Consider the following 17,785-nt stretch of genomic DNA (forward strand, 5'->3'; position numbering starts at 1 on the left):
GGCTCAGTAGCGGAGACCTGTGGTCAGTTATGATTTCTTAGACCTTAAAAATGCAGACACAAAGTGCATAAATACCTTTTATTTTGAATTTCTGATGTCAGGACATGAGATACGGGAATCATCTTGAGAATAGCTGCTTTTGTGACACTCCATCTTACTCGATAAAAGGACATTGTACCTTCTCCATTTAATCCTAGGTGCCCATAATAAAATGAATAATTTCATCACCATATTTTGTTTTAAACTGTCTTTTGTGCAAAAGAAATGTGCTAAAAAATAAATCATCTGCAGCACAATTTATAGTTTTCAGCCATTTTACCATGAGAAAAGGTGGACAATGGTTAATATGCTGTTCAAGATATGACCACTGAGATATGGGCTTCAATCCCTTAATCTTTAATGAATTTACAGGCTTCTTTCAAGCACTGAGGGGGGTGATGATGTTCTTATTTCTATTGATGAGATACTTGACATTGATTTGGAAACTGGTGGAAATACTTCTTTCTTTCACTTTGTCTTCCTGCTTAATTTTCCGCCCTTTTCTTGCCATTCGAGTCACACAGGAGTGCTCTGCTTTAAACAGCACTTCTCACAAGCACTTCACTTTCATTCCCAGCTTGCAAGATGGGCGGTAGGAATAATTGGCCTCATAAAAAATAATTGCTTCAAGATGAAGGTATCTGCTTACAACATATTTTTCATGCCAACCATCTGCAGCATCTTCACTTCTTGCACTGAGTAGTTCATCAATAACTGCATGAGGGGGAGGAAAAGGCTCTGTGACCCAGCTTACCCTTTTCTCACTGCAGAATGGGGTGAGTTTAGGTGTAGGTCAAGACTGTAGAAACTCCTTTAAGGTGATTTACCTACTTGAGTGATCAACAAAGTAAATAATGTGAGACCTTGCTGTATTAGATTTAACTCGTGGTCCTCAGCTTTGGCATGTGGGTAATGCCAAATAAGATCATAGAATCATAGAAGAGTTAGGGTTGGAAAGGACCTTAAGATCATCAAGATCCAACCCCCCTGCCACGGGCAGGGACACCTCACACTAAACCATGTCACCCAAGGCTCTGTCCAACCCGGCCTTGAACATTGCCAGGGATGGAGCATTTACAGCTTCCCTGGGCAAACCCATTCCAGTGCCTCATCACCTTTGCAGTAAACAACTCCCTCCTTATATCCAATCTAAACTTCCCCTGTTTAAATTTTAACCCGTTACCCCTTGTCCTATCACTGCAGTCCCTAATGGAGAGTCCTTCCCCAGCATTGTCATAGTCCCTATTTCAGATACTAGAAGGCTGCTATGAGGTCTAAATGCAGTGGCATGACCATAGGAATGGATTTCTTTTGCTTATAGTAATTTCCTAGAGGGAATTCTGTTCCTGATGGGAGTCAATACCCATGACCTGTCCTACCAGCAAACTGCCTTACCCATTGGCTCCTGTTAAATTTGGCTCTATGATGCTGACTGTGCTGGTAAAATGATGAATATGGAGGATTTGCCTAAAATATTGGTGTTTGCAATAAATTCTAGCACATCATCTTCTGTGTGTGTTCCTTATATGTTGCACTCCTTCTTGGTTAGATCTTTGTCCCCCTTTCCTAGACATCATTGATTAACCGTCAAGCTCTCGAGGAGGTAATTGCAGCAGAGTGTGAAGTTTTCACTTACTTTATCTTCTGTTTGTTGCTGTGGTTCCTTATGGCTTGCCTCAGTCATCTTTCTTCCATGTCACTTGTACAGGCTTCAAATGAATCTGTTTTGAATTCATATTGATCAATATTTTATTGTTGGGGTTTTAAGTTGGGTTTTTTTTTCCTCATCTTTATCAAATTCACATAAATATGTTGCCTGAAGTTTCAGCTGTTTCTGGCTGAGCTGATTTTATTAGGAAGCTGAATTCTTCTCAAAGTGTTAAACTAACTGGATCACCGGAAAACCAGACGTTGGCATGATGATTTAAAGCCTGAACATCACATTAAGTGATGTCTTTAAAATGTAATTCAGCACAATAATGTTAGGTGGAGAGCTGTAACCAGAGCATTCATATTCATCATATTCATATTCATCAGTGTGAATGTCTGTCTTTTGTAATACCAATATGAAAAATGTCATTGTCCATCACATCAGAGTTGTACAATCACAGCGTTCAACTGCTTATAATAGTCTTATTTGGATCGTTTCTTATTTACACGCTGAGGTTGAGCATGACTCCAGATCCTTTTGAAGAACGAAGGATCTGGAGCATCAGGGTTTCAGAGGGCTGTGAATTAACCCCCATATCTCCAGTAATCAAACTTTCTTTAGAGAAACTCTTAACTTACCACCATGGAGAATCCAAGGGCAGATACATACGAGTGGTTTTTAATGTCTTCCTTCCCTCAGACTCATTTAGAGCAACGAGCCAGAATCAGGAAGCGAGATGTGTTGTCATTTGGGATGCAAGTCCCTGATTTCCACTAGGACAACTGAGACTCACCAAGCCCCAGCTTAATTACCGGGACTTAATGACACTAGCACACACGTACTAAATGAACAGTGAGGTTTTGGAAGACAAGTGGGTATTCTAGCGGAGATGATTCCTGGGAATAGGTTTACTAACTACATATGAAAACTAATTGCACTTCCAAATTGAAGAGGGATACACCTCTGATTTCCCTTAATTACATTTGGCGGGAGGTGTCAAAGTATAAAAGTTACCAAAAGAGTCCGGTTGCTTTCTTCATCCTTCACTGCCAACCCACATCTGCTTGGATCCTGGAAGCGCTGGTGTTACTGGTGTGTGGACTGACATCTCACATTGGAGGAAAGGGAACACGCAGGATCAATGTGGAACCCTTACGTTGTGCATATCGAACAGCCTGAGTGATGTCTGTTGTAACATTTGTTTGGTGGGGATTTCTTTCTCTTTTTAACGTGTATTTGTTTCAGCTGGCATTTGAAAGGCACTTGGCTCTTGAGGGTAATAATCATTTTACATATGCTTTATAGAGTCTGTTTATGATCAGACAATTGAAGAACAGATGTCTGCAGTCTTGAGCCTGGAGGGGGAGGGACAGGAGGGACTGGGGTAGCGGGGATGAGGGCATTTGGAATCGTGAAAGCACCACTGATGCTAACTCAGTTGAACGTTGTTTGGATGTTGGGTATTAAGGCCGCGAGGGTATCCATTTATTAATATCAGCCACACTTCATTAAGATCAAGCAGCAATTAAAAGGGCTGTAGGATGGAGGAGAAAGCCAAATGTTCATTGATTCGGAAGAAGCAGTTGCTTCTAAGCAAGCTTGTGTCCTTGTGAAGGAGTGGACTAGGGAGCCTATAAATTGACTTGGCAGCCTTTGCCTCTGTCTAGTGGGCTTGTCTATCTTGGGGGATCTCCCCCTTCACCAGATGGGATGAACTGCAATGTGTCAGCAGTGTTCTAATCACTGCCTTTGATTTCAAAGTCTGGGGAGTGAGGAAGTGAAAAGCAAAGTGTGGATGTATTAAAGTACCAAAAAAAAGGGGGGAAGAAGGAAAGGCAGAATTACTGATTTGACTTTGCTAATGTTGTTTGGGATGTAGGGACTGAAGTTTAATGCTCTGATGTGTGCATGGTCCAAAGCATTGCAGAGTTAGCAACTTCTTGGTATTTTGGATTGATCAGAGTGGGGGTTGGAAGAGCAGGTAATGATTTGACATTTGAATTTAACAGTTAAATGATGATGCTAATTTGTACTGGTCTTCATCGTTTGAAGCAGTAGGCTTTTTACTTGATAGCATTTGAGGAATTTCCTGTGTCTTCCAGTTATGTTAATGCTGATAAAAGAGTGATTGCTCTTTCAATAAATAAAATAAATGCTTTGGGGAATAATCAAGGATAGTAATTTACTTCTGCTGCCTGTTGATATCAGCATGTTCCTCACTGACTGGTGGCAATGAGCTCTGAACCACTGAAGGTCACATTTCAGGCTCCGCTGGTACCCTGTCATTGAGAGGGAGATGCATAACATATAGAATATGTATGTACATGCAGGGATGTATGTATTAGCAGTGATGTTTTAGCTTTCCATGCTGTATGTCTGTTTAATTCAGGATATACCAAGATAAAAGGTGCTGTATATAGAATTTAAACCCTCTGTTGATTTCGAAGGTGTTGGGAAGGGATGGCAAAGTTGTCATCGGTTCCTATGAGGCATCTTGAGTCCTTTGGTTTTTGTGAGCATCAAGTGCTGCTGCATCTGAGCAGTGTTCAAATTGCAGAGCTGTGATTGATATAAAACTAGGTATATAACTAAGAACTCAGTTATATATATCAGTACTTCACTGATAACCACTTTTATTAGTATATTTGTCCAGCTATAATAATGAACAACTAATTTGATTTTAACATATGCTGAAATATCTTCTGGCTGTGTATTATAAAATCAATATTTCATGCTATGAGGAATGTGTTATTTGGGAAGCAAAAGGAGTGTGAAAATTAAATTACTTTATTAGTTACATTTAGTATGTTTAGACTATGTTAAATGGTACCATATATGCCAAGAAGAGTGGTATTTTATCAGTCTAAGGGGTATAGATTATCAGTGAAGTAGATGGAAAATGTTGAATGGTCCTAGAGCACAGATAGTGCTAAATAATGAGAGGTGATGTCTTTAGCTTTTAGAAATCAAAGCTGAAATACTTGATTTTAGGGAAATGAATGAAACTGACTCAAGCTGAGAGGGGGGAACGTACAATACTGTGTGCTGAAGTTTGCACTTCAGTTTGAATAAGGTTCAGGGAATGAGAAGGCTGAGATGTTATCTACACAGGAAAACATTATTTGCAGACTGTTAAAGTTCCTGAGCCCTTAAAAATAAAACCCTTCAGATTTTATGATTACTGTTTGAAGGCTTGAGACATACCCCTGTTCTTAAGAGAGGGGAAGAAACATCATGTAGTTAATCTAAATCTCACTTCTGCAAGGGAGGCAATACCTTCCCTTTAGAGAGGGAGACAGTGAGGCAGACAGAGAGAATCCCAGAGTGGTTTGGGTTGGAAGGGACCTTAAAGCCCCTCCAGTTCCAACCCCTGCCACGGGCAGGGACACCTTCCACTGGAGCAGCTTGCTCCAAGCCCCTGTGTCCAACCTGGCCTTGAACACTGCCAGGGATGGGGTAGCCACAGCTTCTCTGGGCACCCTGTGCCAGCGCCTCAGCACCCTCACAGGGAAGAGCTTCTGCCTTAGATCTAACCTAAAGATGGTTCAGGCTCTGCTGTGTGGAGAGACAAATAGGGCTCCGCTCAGGAGATCTCAACTCCTGCTTCTCATTAAGGTGCCAGGAGTCCCTGTGATGCCTAATAGCCCCATCTTTATTTTGGAGTTATTAATACTCATCCTGAGTGTGACAGATGTTTGATGCAGCTTTTCCTACCCTGGCTGTTTACTTCAATTGACCTGAATCGAAATCTCCAAGGAACAGTTTGACACCCACCTCCTGAATTCTATCCTCCTCCCCCCTCGCCTGGCTTAATGAGTGTTTAGAAGACGTTGAGTTGACAAGTCCCTTGCTGTTGACATTTAGTGCTTTATATCCGTCAACAGCGGGGATGGATGTTTCTTGCAGGCGAATCCTCACTCTTTTCTCTTTGACAGGCTCTCATAAAGTCTGAATTATCAAGACACGTTGCAGAAAAGCTTCTTGTTGTCACACTGCTAAGAAAAGGTTTCGTTCTGAGCGAGGCCATCACAGAAGCGGGGCACAGGAAAGGAGATGGGGAACAGCTTCACATTTTGTGCCTGTTTTTTTTTCTCTCCCCCAATGCTTTATGAGAACTGACAGCCTTGCTGTGTGTGTCTGATTAAAGATGACAGTTTATCAAAACCTTAAGGTAAGGCAGTTCATTTTCCATGACAGAAAATAAAGCAATCCCTCCCCACCACCCCCCTAAAGAAAAACTCTTTACTGGCCAAAAAAAAAACCCTCCCCTCTTAATATGTGATCCATTGATTTTATATTGTCTGTCAGAAAGCGGGCTTCAGCAGATCAGTCAAGTTTTGAGTTTCCAAACATGCTTCATCCGTACGGAAAATCAACAGCTTGTCAGAAATCTCACATGTCTCCAGCTCCTCCTTTCCTTCGGATGAAATAGAACCTGAAGGAACACAGAGATTTTGACTTTCGCAGGAATTTAGGCTGAATAGCTGCAGTGTTAATTCAGTTCCATGGTGATGAATCACTTCTAAAGACTACTATGTTCAACAAGGCAACCAAGTGGTTTAGCTCATTTCTTAATCATAGAATGGTTTGGGTTGGAGGGACCTTAAAGCTCGTCCAGTTCCAACTCCTGCCACGGGCAGGGACACCTTCCACTAGAGCAGCTTGCTCCAAGCCCCTGTGTCCAACCTGGCCTTGAACACTGCCAGGGATGGAGCATTTACCACTTCTTTGGGCACCCTGTGCCAGGGCCACACCACCCTCAAGGTAAAGAACTTCTTCATAGCAAAGAATTTTTGGTGACTCTTTTCAGTAAACTCATTGCAGAATCATGGATTCAGAGAATAGTTTAGGTTGAAAGGGACCTTCAAAGCTCGTCTAGTCCCTGCAACAAGAAGGGACATCTTCAATGAGATCAGGTCTCTGCAGTAGCAGTAAGAGAGTGGTGTTTTCGAACGATAAAGAGAATATGTTAATGTTTGTGATACATAAGGTCAAATAACATTGCTAAATAAATGCATAACCCTCAAAAATCATCTGTTTCTTGGGGTTGGGATGCCCAAGTTGATCATTTTTAATCCTGAGCCAAGTAGCTCAGGCTGCAATTGTTCTACATAGGAAGAAAAATCGGAGACCTAGAAATAACACGAAATACAATAAGAAGGGAAAAATATTGTTAGCTGTCAAGTTTGGTTCCCTTCTACTGAGGTCTCCAGAGCTCTTCAAAGAAAGCCTTCACTCTGCTGCATTTGGAGGGTGGTCAGTGACAGCCATGGAGAGCCATGGTCTGGTGGGAGGTCAGAGAGTGGAGAGTTCACAGCACAGGAAAACTGCTACATGGAATAGGAAAATTGAAGTTCTCTAATACAGGGAGGAAATAAAACCTTCCTCTTTTGCTACAAGTCCTCAGTCTAGACTCATTCTTCATTTCATTTTGCAGGGCTCTGCAGTTTATCACTGCAATCCATTCCTCATTGTGAAAGTCATCCCTCTTGATACACACCCTGTAATTGGTTTTAATGAAAACGGGTCTTACAATTTACTGTGAAAATCAGGCTGGGCCTGCACGTGTGGAAATTGTTAATCTGAACTGAAAGGAAATTGATGTTAAAAATAATAGAAGTGAATTAATTGCAAGGAATCTCTAGATTGGTGGTTGTTATCTCTTCTTAACATTGGTATTTAGTTCATTCTTCTTTGTGTGGCTCCTAAATTGCTGTTTCATCTCCTTCGCAGGCAGTATTATTTGTAGTTCTTCATGACACTTTGAGTATTTTGGGAGTATTTTCAGCTTTCCATTCATAGAATCATGGAATGGTTTGGGTTGGAAGTGACCTTAAAGCTCCTCCAGCTCCAACCCCTGGCATGGGCAGGGACACCTTCCACTAGAGCAGCTTGCTCCAAGCCCCTGTGTCCAACCTGGGACACTACCAGGGATGGGGCAGCCACAGCTTCACTGGGCACCCTGTGCCAGCTCCTCAGCACCCTCATAGGGAAGAACTTCTTCCTTATCTCTAACATGAATTTCCCCTATTTCATTTTGAGCCCATCACCCCTTGTCCTATCACTGCAGTTCCTGATGAAGAGTCCCTCCCCGTCATCCTTGTAGTCCCCTTCATATACTGGAAGCTGCTCTGAGGTCTCCACCACGTCACTGGGGTCTCATCCAGCTCAATCTTGCTTCTCTGGAAGAGGTGCCAAACTTGTCACCTACATGATCTGCTGCTGCTGAAGTGCATTCAGCCTCCACTCATCTGCCTTTTTCCTCCACAACCCCTGCTGCTGGCATGTCTTCATTCACACAAGAGACACATCCTTGGCAGTGTTCAAGGCCAGGATGGGCAGAGCCTTGGGCGACATGGTCTAGTGTGTGGTGTCCCTGCCCATGGCAGGGGGTTGGAACTGAGTGATCTTGAAGTCCTTTCCAGCCCTAACTATTCTATGATTCTATTGTAGGATTCTATGTGAAATGCCTGTTTTCTGTTGTCAGATGGGAAGAAATCTGCCAAGTGTCTTCCTCAAGAGTCTCCTAAAGAAAATGTTTGGCACCTCTTCCATATTAAAACAACAAATAGTTGTCAAGGACTGGGAACTATTGCTTGAGTAAGCAGAATGGGTACTTATTATCAGGTTTGGGTACGCCCAGGCCAATAGTTAAGTGTGTTTTTTTCTGGTTAGTTTAATGAAAAGCAGCAATGGGTTTAATTGCTGGTTGTCATTTGTAACGTGGTATATGCAATGTTGGAGTTATTCTGATAATGTGTTGTAATTACCTCCCATCAAGCATTTTACCACATTCAAAATATAGTCTTGGAAGTAATGTAGCTAAGTTCTGTGAATTGAAGACAATAGCTAGAGAGAGTACAATATCATATTTAAATGTCAATCAAATCAGTCAGGTAAACAAAATGAACTGGGGGGGGGTCCTCCATAAATACTTCCTGTGCCCTTCAATCATCCCCAAAGCAATAAGGAACATGCCTGGAGGGCTGATAAATAAAAGCTATTTGAGTTCCCTGCACATATACCTGCATTCAAAAGTATTGCCCATCCCATCTTGCATAAAGTGCTCTCCAGAAACACTCTTTGTGTTCATACCCAAAGGAGTTACTATTCATTTTGGCTTTGCTGTAGTGGGAGAGAAAGCCTTGCATAGGGTAGCATTGCTTCTAATTCTGAGTGAGAAATGATGGTGCTAAATGGTAGATGGGGCAAAGGTGCTTAGAAAGGCAGAGGTTTCAATTTGCATTGACTTTATCTATGCTCACAAATGAATCAGCAGATGCAAATGAAGCAGGGGAGGCTGACCTACCGAATTTGTATGCTCACTTGCTTCAGTCCTGTGCTTAGTCTGGCAAAGAAAAGAGGAGGGAGGGAGAAAGAAGCCTGAAATCTAATGAACAGAATTGTGGCTTACGATGACTTTTGCCTACTGTTATAATTCTGATGTAAAACAACCAAATTCCTGAAGATGTTTGATCAGCAATGTTGAATTTTGATGCAGTCACGTGCCACTGTCCTGTTACTGCTGCAGAAAGTCATTATAATTCATAGCAATATTCTACATTCATACAGATTAACACCGGTGCCTTGCCACCTTTTCACATTCTTTCCATCCTTGGTGTCACAGAGGCTGATATAAGATAGAAGGAAGGTGGGCTTCCAGCCCAGGACCCCCCCGTGTGCTGGGCTGCACCCCCAGAGCGTGAGCAGCAGCTCAGGGAGGGGATCCTGCCCCTCTGCTGTGCTCTGGGGAGACCCCCCCTGCAGTCCTGATCCAGCTCTGGGGCAGCAGCACAAGAGGGACGTGGAGCTGTTGGAGCGAGTGCAGAGGAGGCCATGGAGATGCTGCGAGGGCTGGAGCAGCTCTGCTCTGGAGCCAGGCTGAGAGAGCTGGGCTGGGGCAGCCTGGAGAAGAGAAGGCTCCTGAAGGGGAGACCTTAGAGCAGCTCCAGTGCCTAAAGGGGCTGCAGGAAAGCTGGAGAGGGGCTTGGGACAAGGGCCTGTAGGGACAGGCCAAGGGGAATGGCTTGAACCTGCCCGAGGGGAGACTGAGCTGAGCTCTTAGGCAGAAGCTCTTCCCTGTGAGGGTGCTGAGGCGCTGGCACAGGGTGCCCAGAGAAGCTGTGGCTGCCCCATCCCTGGCAGTGTTCAAGGCCAGGTTGGACACAGGGGCTTGGAGCAACCTGCTCTAGCTGAAAAGGCCCCTGCTCTTTGCAGGGGTGTTGGAATAGACCTGGCAAGGTCCCTTGTATCCCAAATAATTCTCTAATTCCATGACAAGTAGCCTGCATTGGTAAGTCAGACTCCACACCCATTCAGATATGAAATTTATTTGGGTAACCAAGCATCAGATGAAAGGTGAATTAAAGCATCATGTCTGTGAGCTCTGTTTTTAGCCTAGGTTTTTGACTCGGAGGTTTAAATTGATTGCATTTTGTTCTGCTTCAGAAAAGTGTATGTACATCAGTAGCCTTATGATGGGACTTGTATTATTGCAGAGCCTCTAAAGTCATGACCCAGAATTTCTCCTAGCCCACACCATTTAATTTCACATATATTCTAATTCACCATGTTACCGAAAAAGAAGGATGAAGAGGGCTGTGTTGTGACAGTGATGACATTTTCCTTCTTCCAAAAAGTAGATGAAATAAAACCTTTCTTAGCATTCTTAGTTCCTGAAGCTCAGGTAGATGTTGTCAGAGACTTGTCTTGTGTTTCAGGTGCCTTGCCAGATTTTAAAGGCAATTTAAAACATGTTGTTTTCCTCTCCTTTTCATACAGCATCAAACTGGGATAACTGGAGCTGACAGCAGATTTTTGTAGAGTTTAATAGGTGTAAATCTCTCTCTGGTTGGGATTAACATCAGACCCGAAGAGCCTGGCTGGGACGGAAGAGTGTATCAGTGTCGCTAAAGGGTGTTTTCTACGACTTCCCTGTGTTTGGTGGCAAGTCCCAGCAGCTCAACACAGGAAAAAGTCAATTGTCAGAAGTCATTAGTGGTTGTCACTTCATAGACCTTCACACTGGGGTTCTGCCTTTGGAATTTCAGTGGAATGCTGGTTTTTTGCTTCTTCTGCAAGGAAGTAGGGCATTCATATGTTGTACAGAACTGCTGGGATTTAACCCATTTATAGCTTTGTAGTTGTGGCTGCAAAGAAATGGTGAATTCAGGAGTTTGAGGTTCAGTTCCATGCTCTGACAGAACATTTTATCCTTCTAGTGGGCTTTTATACCCAGATCCCCAAGGGTACATTTTGGTGCTTGATTTCATCCATGATGCTGGCCTTTGGGGAATGGCTAGATCACCTTTGTTTAAACCTGGTGATTTAGGACATATCAACTTGAGTACATCAGACCTTTTAATGAATTATGTTTCCACATTGTTTCACTACTCTCTTTTCAGGTAGCCTCCAAACACTGTTATTTTAGTGAAGAGCCATTTTGAATTGCACTGCAGTTGCGCTGTCTCTACTGTTCTTTGGGAAACTAAACAAGTGACTGCTAAATGATGTCATTTACTTCTGTTTATAAATGAGTGTCCTTTCCATGGGTTTATTTCTTAGTTTCTAATTAGGAGCTTCTGGATTGTTAAATGGGGTAATTTGACAAAGAGGAGGCTGATTAGAAGGTAAATAAGGTAGGATCTAGTAGTATAAAGTTTGTTTTGAAGTTGCTCAACCAGCACCATCCAGGAGGCCTTCATCTCTCATCTCCTAGAGCATAAGCATTTGTTCTAGCCTTAAAAGCTTCTCCCAGCTATTCCAACACATGCATTTTCCTTACCCCTCCAACTTAGCTATTCCAGCAAGATGCCTTCAAAGCCACATTCACTGGCAAAGGTTTCCTTCTATCCTGGCTTCTTCTGCTGAAAGTCCACATTGAGCTATGCTGCGTTAGCACTGTAATTCCTTCTCCACCAGGACCTTTGCTGCTCCAAAGTAATCACCGAAGCAGAGGTCTGAGAGGGAGACTAAAATCATGGAATGGTTTGGGTTGGAAGGGACCTAAGATCATCCAACCCCCTGCCACAAGGACACTTTCCACTAGACCAGTTATTCCTTTTCATGGCTTTGTCAGATGGGTTTTGGGAGCCTTATTTAGACCTTTTCTTCCCCATATTCTCAGCTACAAAGTGGTGCTGCTCCCTGAGGGTGTTAAAACTGTGGTTCAGAGGAAGTTATTTTCATCAATTAATACTTTTTGCACATAGTGCTACAGAAATAGAAAGGTTTTGATTTAGTTTATATGCTTTGAATTCCCACATTTGAAATGATCTATTAGTAATGCTTTGGTGTCCTCATTAAATACCTAATTATATGGAGCACTTGTACAGTTTTTGCCAGTTTCTGATGGCTTTTACTGTGCCGATCATTGCTGGTGGTGACATTTAAACCATATGTTTGAATTCGCCCATCTCGTGTGTCTTGTCATTTAGTTGCTCTTTTTTGAGCACTGATTCTATGATTTTGCAAGATAATTGCACAGTAAGAAAGATGGTGTCATTCATTGAGAGATACAGAGCCAGCAGGTATCCCCTCAAGAGGAAGACCTAGAGAACCACAGTGCAGCCACAGGAAGCAGCTGGGTTTGTGAGTAGCAGAGTGGTTGGGGCATGTTAATAAGAATCCATTCTGTGGGGCAATTTGGGTTTATAATTGTATGTGCAGTATCCCCCTTTAGAAGCAAAATATATTGAGGGGAAAAAAAGCAAAGCAAAACACGACCATAGAAGTCACCTTAAACTTAGCCTGGAGGTGCTTTTTACACTAAATCTTTTGACGTTTTTGATGTCCATGTCATGGCAAAGTTGGCGGATAAATTCCCACCTTGCATGACAAGCCACCCCAGAGAAAGCAGCTGTGTCACAGGCCATTAGTGTTCATCATTACAAAGTGTACTGTGGCTTTTTCCTTTGTTCAGCTCCATCGATGTTGATCTAGGAGGTGTATAGAGGTGGCCAAGGGGTATAGCAAGAAGTGAAGCTTCAGGCTCTAGGATTGTCTCTCTTGTGTGGCATCTCAAAAACAATGTTGGCCCAAAAGGCACTTGTACTTACTTGTTGGCATGGGGTGTGTGACTTCAATGTCACTTGGGTTTTAATAGGGAATGTTGGTTTATGGACATAGATGAAGCCTGTGTGCTTTAAGGGAGCCTGCTGGGGCAGGAGTTAGGGTTGGCTCATGCATAGGGATGGATACATTGAGATGGTATCCTCGGGCCTTTGCATTATTGCAGCTTTCCTGTGGTGTCAGCAGAGCCGGTCAGTGTTCATCAACTGGAAAATCACTGCCTTTCACAACTTACTGTACTTCAGCTGCCATGCTTAGGTTGGTTTTCTTCTGTTTAGCCATTTGCTGTGTAACAAGTAGGACCACAATATCTAGGCCAAAAAGGTGCTGTGCCCTCCTTTCACATATTACTGTCCCTTTTTTGGTGAATTTCCATAGAGGAATTTCTCAGTTGCACTAAGGATGCTATTAAATCTTTGAAACATAACCTAAGAATAACCAGATTCTGTTTATTATAATCAAAGTCACTGCAATGCCTAAAATACAGTCTGGTCTATCTTTTATGAAATCCAGAGCAAGATGAATTAAGAGGATGTATATTCATGAGTTACTGAGCTTTGTTAGTGTGAGAGCCAAACCAATTGTTTCCTAGGGTCCTCAGAGAGGTTTTTAGAGCACATCATCAAGCCCCTCAGGAATATGTGAGCTAGAGTTAGAAGACGGAGGTGATTTCAATGAAAGCATCATCCAACAGATTCAGAGCACTGAGGTTCTCCATTCAGTTACTGCTGCAGAAGTGCAGCAGATAACCAGAGGAATTTAGGTCTGAAGGTGTGAATGGGAACAAGAGGCCCTGGAGCAAGGCTTGATGAGACTTTTGGATCTCTCTTCCCCTTGAAATGTTACTGATGTTCTTAACATTACAGATCACAAAGTAAAACATGTCTGTGTGTCGCATTTTTAGCCTAGAAGACCTGATCATTGATGCTTTGGAAGTTTGTCTCCCAGTCCCCATAATTTTCAGTGCCTTGGAGCCTTGCCTGTTGAATCTGTGGTACATCAGCAGGAAAAGCCTCATGGGAATGTGTTGTTTCTTAAGAGGATGGGCAAAGTGTTAGTTTAGGATCTGGACAAGGGCAGTTCCGTTTAAATATCCACAACACAAACCTTGTTCACCCTAAGGGGGCAGGTGAATAGAACTTTGCAACACTGCTTTAACTAAGGTTGGGTCTTATTAGACAACTTCTTTCTTACTGAACTTATTATCACACCCTGTTCTTTCTCCTCCTGTCTCATAGATGGGGGACAAGAATCAGAAGTGATGCACAAGTAGTTCAGGAGCACATGTTTGTAGGTATGAGCCTCAGCAAGGGCTTATCAGGGTATTGCTGGACAGTCACATCCTCATCTCATGCAGAAGGGCCAAAGCTCAACTGATAATGAAATCTGCATTGTCCTTTAGGATATTTATAACTACAGGGAGAAACTTGTTCTTGCTTTTCATGTCAAAGAGGTGGGAATATCTGTTCCCACAGCTAAATTCCATCCATGGGTGAGTACAGTATGAATGTACTTCTGAATTGCATATAAAAGAGAGAGCACAATCTGATTCTCAGCCTAGTGAAATACACGTCTGCAAGGACATGACCTAATTAATCCTGCTTCCCGTTTTCCATCTGCATGGGGTCTTTCAGCTTTGTGGGTGCTTTATAAAACCACTGATTTTTCTCATTGATCCTAGAATTTCCCTGATTTCAACATCCACCAAAGAAGGTGATGAAGTGTGTGTGTGCGTGTTACAATTATGAGATGACATGCAAATAATGTCTCTTAGGTAAAGAGTCCAAGATTCTGATATTGATAAACCTTACATGAACCCTTTGGTTAAGCTTAGACTAGGTCAGTCTCAAGGTAATGAGTTTCCTTGCTTGTAAGTCCCAAGTGAAACATAAATAGAGATATGACCAGATGACCTTTGAAGGTCCCTTCCAACCTAAACTATTATATGATTCTATAAAATCGTAGTATAGTTCGGGTTAGAAAGGACCTTCAGATCATCTAGTCCCAACCCTCTGCGATGGGCAGGGATGCATCACACTAAACCATGTCACACAAGAATCCATCCAGCCTGGCTTTGACCACTGCCAGGGATGGAGCATTCACAACTTCCTTGGGCAACCCATTCCAGTGCCTCACGACCCTAACACTAAAGAACTTTCTCCTTATCTCCAACCTGAACTTCCCCTGTTTCAGTTTGAACCCATCACCCCTTGCCCTGTCTCTACAGTCCCTAATGAAGAGTCCCTCTCCAACATCCTTGTAGGACCCCTATGATCTACCATTTACCTCAAACTTCATATTCCTCTTTTCTATTCTGTCACTTCCTCTCTTGCCTCAACACCAAGTTGATGCTTATACTTCTAGGGCAAATATTAAAGCACTTTGATAAGCCAGTCTGCAAAGGGCTGGACATGAGAAACTGAAATGTTAATTGTATGCAAAATACCTTTGGAAACATATAGTAATTTTGAGGAGGCTTGAAATTTAATGGATCTAATAACATCTCTGTTGTCTTGAGGTTGGGTGCATCGCGTTTACACATGTTCCTTCAAATCATGAGCTGATGTCTCATGACCATGAGTTGATCATGGGTTGAGATGAAGCCCATTCCTCTTGAGTTATAAATTTCTATTTCTGAGCGCCTCAAGGATTAATGCAGTAGAATCATGAAAGGAAATGGGCAGTTGTCATTCATTTTATTGCAACATTGAAGTTTCAATGCCCTTGAAAATAGAAGCACGGTTTTGTTTGGTTTTACCATAGCATGGCGTTGTGTGTCTGGTTTTAATGGAACCTGTGGTCTTCTTTCAAGACCACATGGCAGAGTCTTATATTCAGTGCCAGTTAATCTTTTCATAAGGCTTTTAAATGTATTGAAATGTGTGTGTCTGTGGAAGAGAGGGGACAGAAGAGGAAAAGTAGGAGTCACCATTAAGCTTTTTAATGTCTACTTTAAAGGCAGAAGAACTGACAAAGCTTGTGCTGAGTTCGCAGCTATCCCTTAAACTTCTCTAATCAAAGTATTAAAGTATACAAAAATACTAAGTGACCCTATTTACCTATTTATTAGGGTAATTTATTATAAGAATAATTATTATTTTTATGCTGAAATCAATAGGTTTGAAGTCATAGATTATTGTGAGGTTGGCCAATTTTTATTTCTCGTGACTGCATTTCAGTAACAAATTCACCTCTAGAAGTGTTGCAGCTCGTCCTCTTTAATATCAGCACTGTCCCATAGTGACCTGGTGCTGAGATGTATTTGGTTCTCCCCAACAGAAAACACTGACCTGACCTTTGAAAACAATCATTAACATTTATAAATGTTATTTTACTGTGTCATGTTGAGAGAAATGGTCGGAGCTGGACAGGAGGGATGCTTCCAGAATGGCATTGCTTCATTCAGTCCTTTAACAACATATTGACAGCACCTCCTTTTTCACTCCTGAGCTGCCTGTCTTCCTGTCGTCTACCCTTTCACCTTTATTTTGTCTATACTTGCTGGTCTTTGAGGATTAGCTCTAATAAATAGCTTTTTATGATGTTGCCCACTGGTTTTGGATGCCAACACAGATTAAATGTAAGTTTCTCTAGACTGTGGTTGGTTATTGGTGTATTTAGGAAGAAGGGGAAGTTTTCTTGATCTTTTCAATCCCTGGGTTTTCTGGAGCAGCAGCTTCTGATGGATGTATCTGGCAGGGCACAGGATGATCTTGTCCATCTGTGAGCAGGACAAGAATGTCCTGCCTATAGCTTGTCTCTAAGCTGAGGTCCTCTTCCAAAGAGAAAGAGAGAATAAGAGCCCTCTCTGTACCGCTTTGGCTCAGCAGTGACACCACATTTCTCTTGTTGCTACCTCTCCTGAATTTAATTGGGAAGCAAAACTCAGTCTAAAGGGAGGGGTTATGATTGCTATTTATAAATACATCACATGAATAAGTGTGAAGAAGGGCAAAGCAATTTGTCCAGTGTTGGTGGAGGAGTAAATGAATATAACCTTTCCGTCACCTGGTAAGACAAAGTTTGTTGTCTGACTTCTCCTCAGAGCTTATCCATATACCTGGTGGCAGCACTCTTGGCAAGTGTGCATGAAGTCGTTTGGTTTCAAAATAGGGGGTAGATTTAGATCAGACATTAGGCAGAAGCTCTTCCCTTAGGCAGTGTTCAAGGTCAGGTTGGATGGGGCTTGGAGCAAGCTGCTGTAGTGGAAGGTGGCCCTGCCCATGGCAGGGGTTGGAGCTGGATGAACTTTAAGGTCCCTTCCAACCCAGACCAGTTTGGGATTCTAAGAAAACCAGTTTAATAATACAAATTAATAAATATATCATAGGAGACAAAGCAACATCATGCCGCTAGCTCTAAAGAGCAGCTCTTCTTAAATACAGGTGTGGGATGACTGTTTGTGTGGAGGAACCTGTTCTGTTCATAGGCTTGGGCACTTTAGAGGTCAAAACCAAGCTTAGAATGAAAAATGCATTCAGTTGTGTAGTCTAAATACAGTTTATTCCCCAGAGTGGATGGGGAGGAGAAATAGGAATCCTATTGCCTAGTTCTTGGCAGACCAACATTTCTTGAAGTAATATTTGCTTTAAAGGAGAGTAACTTGTGTAATGTCTTCATGCACAGTACATAAAGCTCTAAATAGTCCATTCCAGTATAAATTTTACCCTGGTGACTTGTATAATGTAAGAACAGTTAAAGGAGACTTAGTTTTGCTTTGCATTAAGTCTAATGCAGCAGAAGGACCAAGTAGGTGTCCTACCTGCTAATGCTGTGGCTAATTGCATAATGACTGCTAAATGTTTTGAGATGGCAATGGTGGCATCACTGCCTAGTTTTCACCATGCTTTTATTTCCTCCCAGTGTGTAGGACTATCTGAGCCCATCTCTCAAGCAGCACACTCTAATAATGACTTAATGGGCACACTCTAATAATGACTGAAATTAATTTCTTAGCAATGACACCATAATAATTAATACAGCCCTCTTGGGCTGCATGTGATAGAGTTGATCTGTGGAAGTGGA

The 17,785-nt window shown here is 42.3% G+C and overlaps 1 protein-coding gene across 2 annotated transcripts in view; it reads left to right on the plus strand.

Moving 5' to 3' along the window:
• The window catches only part of EXOC4 (exocyst complex component 4), a 393,637-nt gene that overhangs the window by 194,073 nt on the left and 181,779 nt on the right, over positions 1-17,785 (plus strand). The gene's annotated exons all lie outside the window — the stretch shown is intronic.

Source organism: Neopsephotus bourkii, unplaced genomic scaffold (assembly GCF_033783945.1).
Source record: "Neopsephotus bourkii isolate Nb327-2 ecotype Australia unplaced genomic scaffold, CSIRO-AGI_Nbou_v1 NB_281, whole genome shotgun sequence".
Classification (NCBI taxonomy): Eukaryota; Metazoa; Chordata; class Aves; order Psittaciformes; family Psittacidae; genus Neopsephotus; species Neopsephotus bourkii.